General features: G+C 46.4%; 1 protein-coding gene across 1 annotated transcript in view; it reads left to right on the forward strand.

Annotated features, from left to right (window-relative positions):
* LOC112259245 (voltage-dependent calcium channel gamma-2 subunit) overlaps window positions 1-15817 on the forward strand; it is an 86492-nt gene that overhangs the window by 43259 nt on the left and 27416 nt on the right. The window lies entirely within an intron of this gene.

Below are 15817 nucleotides of genomic sequence, written 5' to 3' on the forward strand. Positions count from 1 at the left end.
CTCTGCTGCCTGTGACTGGAACGAATTGCAAAAATCGCTGAAGTTGGAGACTTTTATCTCCCTCACCAACTTCAAACATCTGCTATCTGAGCAGCTAACCGATCGCTGCAGCTGTACATAGTCTATCGGTAAATAGCCCACCCATTTTTACCTACCTCATCCCCATACTGTTTTTATTTATTTACTTTTCTGCTCTTTTGCACACCAATATCTCTACCTGTACATGACCATCTGATCATTTATCACTCCAGTGTTAATCTGCAAAATTGTAATTATTCGCCTACCTCCTCATGCCTTTTGCACACAATGTATATAGACTCTTTTTTTTCTACTGTGTTATTGACTTGTTAATCGTTTACTCCATGTGTAACTCTGTGTTGTTGTCTGTTCACACTGCTATGCTTTATCTTGGCCAGGTCGGAGTTACAAATGAGAACTTGCTCTCAACTAGCCTACCTGGTTAAATAAAGGTGAAATTAAAAATTTAAAAAATAAAAGATGACAACCGAACTGACATCATATTCATTAAGTACCACCTCATATGTTCCAGTTCATTTCCCCCACCTTCTGATGTTCCCTGAATCTCTATGTTAACCAAGGGTTTTGCAAATGTAACATCAGTAGGGTAGAGAGAGGAAAAAGGGGGAAAGAGGTATTTATGACTGTCATAAACCTACCCCCCGGCCTTCCTGTCAGGTGTGTAAAATTGAGCACACAGCCATGCAATCTCCATAGACAAACCTTGGCAGGAGAATGGCCTTACAGAAGAGCTTAGTGACTTTCAACGTGGCACCGTCATAGGATGCCACATTTCCAACAAGTCAGTTTGTAAAATGTCTACCCCACTAGAGCTGCCCCGGTCAACAATAAGTGCTGTTATTGTGAAGTGGAAATGTCTAGGAGCAATAACGGCTCAGCCGTGAAGTGGTAGGCCTCACAAGCTCACAGAATGGGACCGCCGAGTGCTGAAGTGCGTAGTGTGTAAAAATTGCCTGTCCTCGGTTGCAACACTCACTACCAAGTTCCAAACTGCCTCTGGAAGCAACGTCAGCACAAGAACTGTTCGCCAGGAGCTTCATGAAATGGGTTTCCATGGCAGCCGCACACAAGCCTAAGATCACCATGTGCAATGCCAAGCATCAGCAGGAGTGGTGTAAAGCTCACCGCCATTGTACTCTGGATCAGTGGAAACACGTTCTCTGGAGTGATGAATCACACTTCACCATCTGGCAGTCAGACAGACCAATCTGGGTTTGGCGGATGCCAGGGGGAGGGTACCTGCCCCAATGCATTATTCCAACTTTAAAGTTTGGTGGAGGAGGAATAATGGTCTGTGGCTGTTTTTCATGGTTCGGACTAGGCCCCTTAGTTCCAGTGAAGGGAAATATTAATGCTACAGCGTACAATGAGATTCTAGACGATTCTGTGCTTCCAACTTTGTGGCAACAGTTTGGGGAAGGCCTTTTCCTGTTTCAGCATGAAAATGCCCCGGTGCACAAAGCGAGGTCCCTACAGAAATAGTTTGTTGATATCGGTGTGGAAGAACTTGACTTGCCTGCACAGAGCCTTGATCTCTGAGTGGAGGCTGTTACAGCAGCAAAGGGGGGACCAACTCCATATTAATTCCATGGTTTTGGAATGAGATGTTCCATGTACTTTGATCATCTAGTGTATTAATTGACTTTGCACATGGATAAAAATAGACACAAGTCTCCCATGTGGAGATAATGAGATGGTTGTGATTGGCATAGGTGGGTTGTTGTTGATAGTGTTGTTGTTGTTTACTCTGATCTTTGTTCCGAGAATGTCCTTGTCTCTCTCTGTGTGCTAGCCAGCACTGAAGGACTCTTCTTCTGAGAAAGGGACGTCTCTGGCTCTGACTTTGTCTGACCCCACTTAGACACCCGTTACTCACTGACTCACTGTTCCTGGATCTGTGAAATCTCATCACTCACTCTCTCTCTCAGCTCCCATCATGCCCCTTCATGACCTCACTTCCCCCAAGAGTGTCAAGATTCTCAGCTGGGCTCAGTCATCATGGAGTCCTATGGGCTGTCAGGAGGAATCCGTCACTCCCCTCTCTCCCTTCTCTCCCCTCTTTCCCTTCTCTCCCCTCGTTCCCTTCTCTCCCCTCTCTCTCCCTCTCTCCCCTCTCTCTCCCTCTCTCCCTTCTCTCACCTCTCTCTCTCCCTCTCTCCCCTCTCTCCCTCCCTCCCCTCTCTCCCCTCTCTCACCTCTCTCTCCCCTTTCTACCCTCTCTCTCCCCTTTCTCCCATTTCTCTCCCCTCTCTCTCTCCCCTCTCTCTCCCTCTCTCCACTCTCTCCCTTCTCTCCCCTCATTCCCTTCTCTCCCCTCTCTCTCCCTCTCTCCCCTCTCTCTCCCTCTCTCCCCTCTCTCCCTCTCTCCCCTCTCTCACCTCTCTCTCTCCCCTTTCTCCCCTCTCTCTCCCTCTCTCCCCTCTCTCCCTCTCTCCCCTCTCTCACCTCTCTCTCCCCTTTCTACCCTCTCTCCCCTTTCTCCAATTTCTCTCCCCCTCTCTCTCCCCTTTCTCCTCTCTCCCCTCTCTCTCCCTCTCTCCCCTCTCTCCCCCTCTCTGCCTTCTCCCCTATCTCCCGTTATCCACTCTCTCTCCCTCTCTCCCCCTCTCTGCCTTCTCCCCTATCTCCCGGTCTCCCCTCTCCCCCCTCCCTCCCTCTCCCTCTCTCTCTCTCTCTCTCTCTCCCCTTTCTCCCCTCTCCCCCCCTCTCTCTCCCTCTCTCTTCCTCTCTCCCCTTCCTCTCCCTCTCTCCTTCTCACCCCTCTCTCCCCTCTCTCTCCCTTTCTCTCCCTCTCCCTCCCTCTCTCCTCTCTGTCCCGTCTTTATCTCCATCTATTCCACCTGTTATTTACCTCTCATTACTTTGTGTCTGAGGTCCCAGAGTGCCTCTAAAACCTTGTTTAGGGTTCTTGTGTTGGTGCTTCTCTGTGTTTGGCACTTTGGTTATACAGTATGTGGAAATGGCTTGTAGAAAATAGGGGCTGACACAAAAGAGTCGGAAAAGAGGGGAGAGAAAAACTTGATAGGTTGAGGAAACTATAAATAATTGTATTTGTATTTGTATTTATTATGGATCCCCATTCAGCTACTCTTCCTGGGGTCCAGCAAAATTAAGGCAGTTTATACAATTTTTTAAAAATTACAATACATTCAGACTGTGTGCCCTCAGGCCCCTTCTCCTCCACTATCACATATATACAGTACAAAATCTATGTGTATGTGTGTATGGTGCATATGCTCTAGTGTGTGTGTGTGTGTGTGTATGCTTCACAGTCCCTGCTGTTCCGTGTTTTTTATCTGTTTTTTAAATCTAATTTTACTGTTTGCATGAGTTACTTGATGTGGAATAGAGTTCCATGTAGTCATGGCTCCTTTTAGTACTGTGCGCCTTCCAAAGTATGTTCTGGACTTGGGGACTGTGAAGAGACCTCTTGTGACATGTCTTGTGGGGGGGTATGCATGGGTGTCTGAGCTGTGTGCCAGTAGTTTAGACAGACAGCTCGGTGCAACCAATATGTCAATACCTCTCATAAATACAAGTATCCCCCTATATCCCCCTGTATCCCCCTGTATCCTCCCTGTATCCCCCTATATACAGCTGTATCCCCCTATATACCCCTGTATCCCCCATATACCCATATATACCCCTGTATCCCCCTATATACCCCTATATACACCTGTAACCCCCTATATACCCCTGTATCCCCCTATATACCCCTATATACAACTGTATCCCCCTATATACCACTGTATCCCCCTATATACCCCTATATACACCTGTATCCCCCTATATACCCCTATATACAACTGTATCCCCCTATATACCCCTATATACAACTGTATCCCCCTATATACCACTGTATCCCCCTATATACCCCTATATACACCTGTATCCCCCTATATACCCTGTATCCCCTATATACCCCTGTATCCCCCTATATACCCCTGTATCCCCCCATATACCCATATATACCCCTGTATCCCCTATATACCCCTATATACCCCTGTATCCCCCTATATACCCCTATATACATCTGTATCCCCCTATATACCCCTGTATCCTCCCCTGTATCCCCCTATATACACCTGTATCCCTCCTATATACCCCTGTATCCCCCATATACCCATATATACCCCTGTATCCCAACTATATACCCCTATATACCCCTGTATCCCCCTATATACCCTTATATACCCCTGTATCCCCCTATATACCCATATATACCCCTGTGTCCCCCTATATACCCATATATACCCCTGTATCCCCCATATACCCATATATATACCCCTGTATCCCCCTATATACCCCTATATACCCCTGTATCCCCCTATATACCCCTATATACCCCTGTATCCCCCTATATACCCATATATACCCCTGTACCCCCCATATAACCATATATATACCCCTGTATCCCCCTATATACCCCTATATTCCCCTGTATCCCCCTATATACCCCTGTATCCCCCTATATACCCTTATATAACCCTGTATCCCCCTGTATCCCACCTTGTATCCCACTATATACCCATGTATACCCCTGTATCCCCCTGTATCCCACCTTGTATCCCTGTATCCCCTATATACCCATGTATACCCCTGTATCCCCTCTATATACCCTTAATACCCCTGTATCCCCCTATATACCCCTGTATCCCCCTATATACCCTTATATACCCCTGTATCCCCCTATATACCCTTATATACCCCTGTATCCCCCTATATACCCTTATATACCCCTGTATCCCCCTATATACCCTTATATACCCCTGTATCCCCCTGTATCCCCACTATACTCCTCTGTATCCCCTTTGTATCCCCCTGTATCCCCCTGTATCCTCCCTGTATCCCCCTATATACACCTGTATCCCCCTATATACCCCTGTATACACCTGTAACCCCCTATATACCCCTGTATCCCCCTATATACCCCTGTCCCCCCCATATACCCATATATACCCCTGTATCCCCCTATATACCCCTGTATACACCTGTAACCCCCTATATACCCCTGTATCCCCCTATATACCCCTGTCCCCCCATATACCCATATATACCCCTGTATCCCCCTATATACCCCTGTATCCCCCTATATACCCCTGTATCCCCCTATATACCCCTGTCCCCCCCATATACCCATATATACCCCTGTATCCCCCTATATACCCCTGTATCCCCCTATATACCCCTGTCCCCCATATACCCATATATACCCCTGTATCCCCCTATATATACCCCTGTATACACCTGTAACCCCCTATATACCCCTGTATCCCCCTATATACCCCTGCCCCCCATATACCCATATATACCCCTGTATCCCCCATATACCCATATATACCCCTGTATCCCCCTATATACCCCTGTATCCCCCTATATACCCTTATATACCCCTGTATCCCCCTATATACCCATATATACCCCTGTGTCCCCCTATATACCCCTATATACCCCTGTATCCCCCTATATACTCCTATATACCCCTGTATCCCCCTATATACCCTTATATACCCCTGTATCCCCCTATATACCCATATATACCCCTGTGTCCCCCTATATACCCATATATACCCCTGTATCCCCCATATACCCATATAAATACCCCTGTATCCCCCTATATACCCCTATATTCCCCTGTGTCCCCCTATATACCCCTATATACCCCTGTATCCCCCTATATACCCTTATATAACCCTGTATCCCCCTGTATCCCACCTTGTATCCCACTGTATCCCCCTATATACCCAGGTATACCCCTGTATCCCCCCTGTATCCCACCTTGTATCCCCCTGTATCCCTCTATATACCCATGTATACAAATCTGTCGTTCTGCCCCTGAACAGGCAGTTAACCCACTGTTCCTAGGCTGTCATTGAAAATAAGAATTTGTTCTTAACTGACTTGCCTAGTTAAATAAAGGTAAAATATATATATATATATATCCCCCCTATATCCCCCTTGTATCCCCTGTATCCCCTCTACACTACCTCCATCAACACATCATAAACACTGAGACACAACCCGCCTTCAAGTCCCTACACGTTCCTCCATCTACTACTGTACAGATAGTGTATAACTACTGTGTCTGTACATCAGAAACACTTCCCATCCCACAGCTAAGGGCAGGAATCACAGATTCTGAAAGACAGTCTGTAGGAAAATATCTGCCTAAATGTATAGTCAGCGTTCTTCAAAGAGGATGATATGTAGATGTTTTGCAAAGATTGTCAAATCAGTCTGATCAATCCATCAAACATCAAGCAGTATTAGCACAGTAGAGAGAGCTGTAGCTTATCCACAGCATACTGGCTTGTATTCCATTGCAGATTAGCAGCTACAACAGTCAAATATGTATTTACAGTATGCTTTATCATCACAATCATTATCATCCCCATGTCGCTCCCTTTCCTGTGTGTGTGTGTTTTGTGTTTGTTTGTGTGTGCGTGCCTGAGTGCGTCTGTGTGACGCTGCACTAGGCTCCCACCTTAGCAGGGTCATTATGAAGATGAATAGCGTGATTATAAGGATGAATAGTGTGATTATAAGGATGAATACAGTGATTAGGCCTGTCCTTGCTGCTGGGTGCTGGGGCTGCCTACCCCTCATTAAGGAGGGGACGTAAGCTTGCCTACCACACCCCACACACATTAACCACCTTACTCAGTCATCCATAGGGTACACATCCATAGGGTATATATCCATAGGGTACACATCCATAGGGTACACATCCATAGGGTACACATCCATAGGGTACGCATCCATAGGGTACACATCCACAGGGTACACATCCATAGGGTACATATCCATGGGGTACACAGCCATAGGGTACATATCCATAGGGTACACATGCATAGGGTACACATCCATAGGGTACACAGCAATAGGGTACACATCCACAGGGTACATATTCATAGGGTACACAGCCATAGGGTACATATCCATAGGGTACATATCCATAGGGTACATATCCATAGCGTACACTTTAAGGACTTTTGAAAGACTAGCCCTTGGGTTTAAAGAGATCCTAATAAAATCTAAATCAAATTAAACTACGGGTTGGGTAGGGTACAAGTCCATAGGGTACACAGCCATAGGGTACATATCCATAGGGTACACATCCATAGGGTACACATCCATAGGGTACACAGCAATAGGGTACACATCCATAGGGTACACATCCATAGGGTACACATCCATAGGGTACACATCCATAGGGTACACAGCCATAGGGTACACATCCATAGGGTACACATCCATAGGGTACATATCCATAGCGTACACTTTAAGGACTTTTGAAAGACTAGCCCTTGGGTTTAAAGAGATCCTAATAAAATCTAAATCAAATGAAACTACGGTTTGGGGATGCCTCTGTCAGTGTGATACCAGGACAAGGGAGATTCATTGTGTTCAGCTGAGTGCTGAGCTCCAGTCATGTCCTTAGTAGCTGTTTTGTATGTTTGCTGCTAAATAATACTACAGTGAGCTCCAAAAGTATTGGGACAGTGACATTGTTTTATTGTTGTTTTGTCTCTGTACTCCAGCACTTTGGATTTGAAATGATACATTGACTATGATGTTGAAGTGCAGACTGTCAGCTTTAATATGAGGGTATTGTTATCCATATTGGGTGAACTGTTTAGAAATTACAGCACTTTTTGTACATAGTCCCACCATTTTAGGGGACTAAAAGTAATGGGACAAAGTCACTTACATGTGTATTAAAGTTGTCAGAAGTTTAGTATATGGTCCAATATTCATAGCATGCAATGACTACATCAAGCTTTGATTCTACAAATTAGTTGGATGCATTTGCTGTTTGTTTTGGTTGTGTTCCAGATTATTTTGTGCCCAATCGAAATTAATAGTTAATAATGTATTGTGTCATTTTGGAGTCACTTTTATTGTAAATAAGTGTAGAATATGTGTCTAAACACTTCTACATTAATGTGAATGCTACCATGGTTACGGATAATCCTGAATGAATTGTGAATAATGATATTTGTGAGTTTATAACTTTCTCAGTCATCATTATTTACAATTCATTCAGGATTATCTGTAACCATGGTAACATCCACATTAATGTGTGGTAGCATCCAACACATCTGTAGAGTCACAAGCGTGATGTAGTCCAAAGTGCTGGAAAAGAAAGACAAAACTGTATATGTTATTGTCGGCGGCAGGGTAGCCTAGTGGTTAGAGCGTTGGTCTAGTAACCAGAAGGTTCCAAGTTCAAATCCCTGAGCTGACAAGGTACAAATCTGTCGTTCGGCCCCTGAGCAGGCAGTTAACCCACTGTTCCTAGGCTGTCATTGAAAATAAGAATTTGTTCTTAACTGACTTGCCTAGTTAAAGTAAAATTTAAAAAATAAAATTCCAAGTTGTAAACAACTTACAATAACATATACAGTGAGCTCCAAAAGTATTGGGATAGTGACAAATTTTTGGTCGTTTTGTCTTTGAACTCCAGCAGTCTACAGGCATTATTCCATATGTGTTCTTTCATAGTTTTGATGTCTTCACTTTTATTCTACAATGTAGAAAATAGTAAAAATAAAGAAAAACCCTTGAATGAGTAGCTGTGTCCAAACGTTTGACTGGTACTGTATATTATGTTAAACAAATCTAAATATATTTTATACTTTTGATTCTTCAAAGTAGCCACCCTTCGCCTTGATGATATGCTTTTCCAACAGTCCTGAAGGACTTCCTTCACTCTGCAGTCCAACTCATCCCAAACCATCTCAATTGGGTTGAGGTCAAGTGATTGTGGAGGCCAGGTCGTCTGATGCAGCACCATCACTCTCCTTCTTGGTCAAATAGCCCTTACACAGCCAGGAGGTGTGTTGGGTCATTATCCTGTTGGAAAACAGTGATAGCCTCCCAGGTGGCGCAGTGGTCTAGGGCACTGCATCGCAGCGCTAGCCGTGCCAACAGAGACTCTGGGTTCGCGCCCAGGCTCTGTCGCAGCCAGCCGCGACTGGGAGGTCCGTGGGGTGATGCACAATTGGCCTAGCGTAGTCCGGGTTAGGGAGGGTTTGGCCGGTAGGGATATCCTTGTCTCATCGAGCACCAGCGACTCCTGTGGCGGGCCGGGCGCAGTGCGCGCTAACCAAGGTCGCCAGGTGCACGGTGTTTCCTCCGACACATTGGTGTGGCTGGCTTCCGGGTTGGATGTGCGCTGTGTTAAGAAGCATTGCGGCTTGGTTGGGTTGTGTTTCGGAGGACGCATGACTTTCGACCTTTGTCTCTCCTGAGCCTGTATGGGAGTTGTAGCGATGAGACAAGATAGTAATTGGGGAGAAAAAGGGGGTAAAAAATAAATAAATAAATAAAATAAATAAAAACAAATGATAGTCCCACTAAGCTCAAACCAGATGGGATGGTGTATTGCTGAAGAATCCTGTGGTAGCCATGCTGGTTAAGTGTGAATTCTAAATAAACCACTGTCAGTGTCACCAGCAAAGCACCCCCACACCATCACACCTCCTCCTCCATGCTTCACGGTGGGAACCACACATGCGGAGATCATCTGCTCTGCGTCTCACACGGCGGTTGGAACAAAAAAGCTCAAATTTAGACTCATCAGACCAAAGAACAGACTTCCACCGGTCTAATGTCCATTGCTTCTGTTTCCTGGCCAAAGCTTCTTCTTATTGGTGTCCTTTAGTAATGGTTTCTTTGCAGCAATTCAACCATGAAGGCTTGATGTTGAGATGTGTCAGTTACTTGAACTCTGTGAAGCATTTATTTGGGCTGCAATTTCTGCGGCTGGTAGCTCTAATAAACTTATCCTCTGCAGCAGAGGTAACTCTGGGTCTTCCATTCCTGTGGCGGTCCTTATGGGAGCCCGTTTAATCATAGTGCTTGATGGTTTTTGTGACTCCACTTGAAGAAACTTTCAAAGTTCTTGAACTTTTCCGTATTGGCTGACCTTCATGTCTTAAAGTAATGATGGACTATCGTTTCTTTTTGCTTATTAGAGCTGTTCTTGCCATAATATGGACTTGGTCTTTTACCAAATAGGGCTATTTTCTGTTTACCACCCCTACCTTGTCACAACACAACTGATTGGCTCAAATGCATTAAGAAAGAAAGAAATTCCACAAATTAACTTTAAACAAGACACACCTGTTAATTGAAATGCATTCCAGGTGACTACCTCATGAAGCTGGTTGAGAGAAAGCCAAGAGTGTGCAAAGCTGTCATCAAGGTAACGGGTCGCTACTTTGAAGAATCTCAAGTATAAAATATATTTTGATTTGTTAAACACTTTTTTGGTTATTACATGATTCCATTAGTGTTATTTCATAGTTTGATGTTTTCGCTATTATTCTACAATGTAGAAAATAGTAAAAATAAAGACAACCCCTTGACTGAGTAGGTGTGTCCAAACTTTTGCCTGGTACTGTATAGAATGTTGCTAACATGTAGAGGTTGATGCACAGCGATAGCCAAATTCTATGTTATACTAATCTTGGTTGGCAACATAAAGGTGCAGGGCAGCTTAGTGAGTAGGTACACTGTATAAAGACAAGTGAGCAGTGGGTCAGTCCAGGGGTTAAACACATCACTAGATTGGCCCAAACATCAGCTCCACCCATGTGATCATCTTCAAGTGGGCCCCAGATAACTGTCTCCATGGCAACCCCCACACCAGGAATCTTTTATATTTTTTCACAGCGACTGGTTCTGATGTCCACATGGCAACAGCTGCCGAGGGGGCAGTGCGGGGGGGAGGGGATGTGTGGGGGTGGCTGCTGCTGACGCACTAGGTGGCTGCCTGCAAACTTTTCCAGAATTCCGCCCACCGACTCAGAAGTAAGCACTCGGCTGGAATCTGGTGCACCAAGCTGCGTTTCCTCTCTCTTTTTCTCTCTGTCTGTCTCTCAACAACGCCTCCTACTTGAACTAGGCCTGTTGACCCTCCCTTCTTCATCCAGCCACAGAACCTCATAGCACCTCCTCCATGGTTATGTCCCAGAACAACAAACTACTGCCTGTGTTTCGGGAGCTGTGGTGGTGACACTACTGTTAGGAAGTCAGTGTGTGTGGGCGGGCCCTCCTGTGTGTCTGTGTGTGGCTAGGGGTCTGGGGATTGGCCGGTTCTCTATGTTCTGTTCTGTTGTGTCCTAAGGGAATCTCTGGAGTCTTAGACACCACTGATGGATGACAGCAGCAGCAGCAGCAGCAGTAGAGGGGGTGGTTAAGGAAGAGGAGGAATGCTTAGCTCTCTCACCTGCGTCCATACACACCCACACACACACACACACATTTACTCCCATATTGTCAAGGATGAGTGTTTTAGTCTTTCTTTAACAGGACTAAGCTGACAGTGTCAAGATCATGTCTAGACATTGTTGTTTTTGTTTGGGCACAAGTGTCACATCCAAAATGTATTACACATGTAGTAGGGAGAGCATTTCCAGATGTCATATTAGTTGGAGAAGTTGAGGGGGGAGGTGGGAGGTGGGTCAGTTGGTAATTGAACACTCCCAATTATCTTGAATAATCCCTCAGTAATCTTTTCCTGTGAATGGAAATTGTGTGGAAAGAAAATGTCTTGGGAGTCAAAGATTACAATTAAAATAAAAATCACAATTTCTTCTGCCGTAATTTGGCCCATTGTATCTGGCGGCTCCCCGGGTTTTATGGGCCAGTGCTTATTTCTATCAGCCGGACGTTGGGAGAGAGAGCGAAAATGAGAGAGAGGGGGAAAGAGAGTAAGAGAGAGGGGAGAGACAGAGAGAGAGAGAGAAAAAAGAGTGAGATAGTACGATTTCCGTCCAAGTGGGGAAAGTCACAGCCGACTTAAACCGTCAAAAAAATCCAAAGCACCAGGGCCAAGAATCCTCTCCTCAGTGAAAGCCAGAGAGAAAAATTTGACTTTTCTCGCTCTAGCTTGAGCCCAGCAGGGGTTGTGTTTGTGGCTTCAATAGCATTGGAAAAAGTGCCTTTGTGTGATTCTTAAACAGTTAACCCCAACCTTGGAATGTATTGATTTCAATATGAGTATTTTTATTCAGAATGTTGATCCCAACATGACGGTCATGCCAATAGAGTAGGACTCCCCAGAGCAGAGGCCAATTTACAAATCACAGCGTCATCACTGGAATCTCCCCATGAAGACACAACCTTGGAGACATACTATACAGCCATCTCTAGGGAACAGAAAATGGGGGCACATCGACCGGAAAATCCAGGTGCTGAGCAGACCAGGAGCCTCTGTGGGATGGGCGATTGTAAATCTACACCCACCCACCAGCCCCACTCACTTGACCTTGTCCACCTCCCTCTTCCCTTCTTCCTCCTCTCCTCTCCTGAATGGATCTCAGTCTCCCCCTGGTCTGCTCTAGTATTGAAGTGCTTTATGGCAGTGTGGGGTAGGGAGGACAGGAAAGGACCTAGGTGTTAGGCCATAGCTCATCCCCACAGTAGGGGTCATGGTGGCCAGTGGTCGTTAGGGTGATTGAGAAAGTCCAGTGCTGATCCCTAGTATGGAGCCAGCTGATGGGACCCAGTGGGTCGGTCCCATGGCCTGGCTCTGCTCTTAATGCTAACTGCTTTATAAATGATTAGCACAAGACTTATACGCCCAGTTAGAAGGCTAGCTATACTTACAATGCCTCGATTGCTTTTTAACACCAAGCACTTTCAACAGGGTGTTGAAACAGTATGTACTGACATGATGCTATTGTAGTACTACAGCTTTATATAGTGAGCAACCCTCAGATAGAGGTAACATAGTGGATACTATGGCCTGTCTGTAAACGCTGAATGAAGATGTCGTGACCCACCAGACACCTGTTGTGGGTCCCCTGCCAGATGGGCCTCCCCCTCTGCCCCCTACTCTCCCCCCTCCGCCCTCCTCCCTTCCTCCCCCTCTCCCCCCTCCACCCTCCTCCACCCTTCCTCCCCCTGGGCTGTTTACAGATAGGCTAAGTACAGGTGCAGTGATCTGTAAAATGCTCTGACGGCTGGTGCTTAAAGCTAGTGAGGGAGATGTGAGTCTCCAGCTTCAGAGATTTTTGCAATTCGTTCCAGTCATGGGCAGCAGAGAACTGGAAGGAAAGACGACCAAAGGAGGAATTGGCTTTGGGGGTGACCAGTGAGATATACCTGCTGGAGCGCGTGCTACGAGTAGGTGCTGCTATGGTGACCAGTGAGCTGAGATAAGGCGGGGCTTTACCTAGCAGAGACTTGTGGATAACCTGTAGCCAGTGGGTTTGGCGATGAGTATGAAGCGAGGGCCAACCAACGAGAGCGTACAGGTCGCAATGGTGGGTAGTGTAAATGGCTTTGGTGACAAAACGGGTGGCACTGTGATAGACTGCATCCAGTTTGTTGAGTAGAGTGTTGGAGGCTATTTTATAGATGACATCACCGAAGTCGAGGATCGGTAGGATGGTCAGTTTTACGAGGGTATGTTTGGCAGCATGAGTGAAGGATGCTTTGTTGCGATATAGGAAGCCGATTTTAGATTTAATTTTGGATTGGAGATGCTTAATGTGAGTCTGGAAGGAGAGTTTACAGTCTAACCAAACACCCAGGTATTTGTAGTTGTCCACGTATTCTAAGTCAGAGCCATCCAGAGTAGTGATGCTGGACGGGCGAGCAGGTGCGGGCAGCGATCGATTGAAAAGCATGCATGAAAAGCTGTTGATAAGACAAAGACACGTGGTGCACTGTGGGTGGATGCTGTGTTCTCAATGTTATACGTTATGTTCCGACAACTCCGTGGCGACTGTGCTGTGTAACTACATAAACAGTCATATCCTTATTGAAATGGATTTGAAATGAAAGAGTTCAGGATATTCCTTATTTTTCTCCTGTAAACGCTTCACTGCATTTGACCCACTTCTTGATAGATGTTATTTATTGTGGAGGCTCAGTGGCTGTACTGTGATGTCAGTGGTGGTAAGAGTCGCACACTGAGTTTCATGTGCTTTTTAGGCCTATGAGTTTCGATCCAACAATGATGAAAGTGTGACAATGGAAGCAGATCTATCCCCCTCTCTTCTGGACTTCAACCTTCTCTCTGTTCATTGCCCTTCCTCTGCCTCTCCCTCTTTCCCATATATTCCTCCCTGTCTCTTGTTAATTGCCGCAGAGCTTGTTGATGGAAATCAATGAGTGCTTTTTGATTATGAGCCAGAGCTGGGGAAGGTGAGAGAGAAGTGGACACACACACACACAGTCAGCACTTTGGACTCTGTCCACCGAGGAAGGATTAGTGTGTGTTTCACACGGAGGTTCCCACACTCCTCTGCTGCGGCCCAACTCCAGCCTAGCAAGGCCTCTGCCAACCGCTCGGTCAAAACTCAATGACATTGGAACAATCACAACAAACTCTCCTCTGATGAAACCTTAACTACCTTCAGACAGTTAACAGACAGTTACCTCTGTGGTATCTAACACTGTCTCCCCTCAGCCTTCTGTGAGCCCTACCACACACAGTGTGCACAGAAAGAAGAGCAGTGTTAAGTCTGTCTTATAGCTCTTCCTTCAGACACCAGTCGCTCTCATATCCGAGCGGTCCTCGCCGGGGGTCCGTTCTCCGTACGTGGGGTCCATTCACAAAACCAGCACCCCACCCAGCCGCACCCATCCTGCCATCTTCACCTCGGCAACACCTGGCACCCGGCTAACAAACACCTGTTCACCTAATTAGACAGACACTGGAGGGAGAAGGAGATGAATAAGTTAATGAGACAGTAATCTGGCCCAATCACATGCTCCGGGGTCTGCTTCCTCCTCGCCTGTTTCCTCCTCGGCAGCAGGGGTGCAGTAATGACCTCTGTATTGGGTGATTCCTTCGCCGTGCGACCTTGAGTGACCCCATCACGGATGGACCTTCTGTGGTACCACAGCATGGAGGAATGGAGGGATGAAGGTATAGAGAAAGGTGGGAAGTGGGAAGAAAGACAGGCCAGGCCAGGCAGGCTGCTTCCTGAAAGGGCAGAGCGAGTGACTTGGCAGCCTGGGCACTGAGGCGTCAGCCAAATGAATGAGCATTAGGAGATGAGGTTCCCACTGCACAGCAGTTGGAGTCGCTCCAGGTCTCACCAGCTGTGCCACTCTTGTTTACAAGCCGCCACCTGCTGCCGGAGAGGCCTCCATTCTGACTAGCAACCTCAGGCTCACATTACCACCAAAGCCAGACCAGGGCATGTGCTGCCTGGGCTAGGGAAACCCAGTCCCTGGTGCTTATGAGAAGGGCAGAGCGCCCACTCCTCTGTGGAGTTTCATCCTCATGTTTCCTAACATCGCTGTGTGTTACATTTACATACAAACATACATACATACAGGCAGGGGCGCCACTTTGGTTTTAGAAGTGAGTGGGACATATTATTATCCAGTCAGATAAAAAACGTGACCGGGAGACCCATGGGGCAGTGCACAATTGGCCCAGCATCATCCGGGTTAGAGGAGGGTTTGGCTGGCAGGGATGTCCTTGTCCCATCGCGCTCTAGCGCCTCCTGTGGCGGGCATGCGCTGACACGGTCACCAGGTATACTGTGTTTCTTACAACACATTGGTGTGGCTGGCTTCCGGCTTAAGCGGGCATTGTGTCAAGAAGCAGTTTTGCTTGGTTGGATCGGCTTGGTTGGATCGTGTTTCGGAGGACGCATGGCTCTCGACCTTCTCATCTCCCGAGTCTGTACACGAGTTGCAGCGATGAGACAAGGCTGTAACTACCAATTAGATACCACGAAATTGTGTAGAAAAATATTATATTATATTATAAATTACAACAAAAAAATCACAAAATAGCTAAGTT

This window comes from Oncorhynchus tshawytscha, linkage group LG09, assembly GCF_018296145.1.
Source record: "Oncorhynchus tshawytscha isolate Ot180627B linkage group LG09, Otsh_v2.0, whole genome shotgun sequence".
Lineage (NCBI taxonomy): Eukaryota > Metazoa > Chordata > Actinopteri > Salmoniformes > Salmonidae > Oncorhynchus > Oncorhynchus tshawytscha.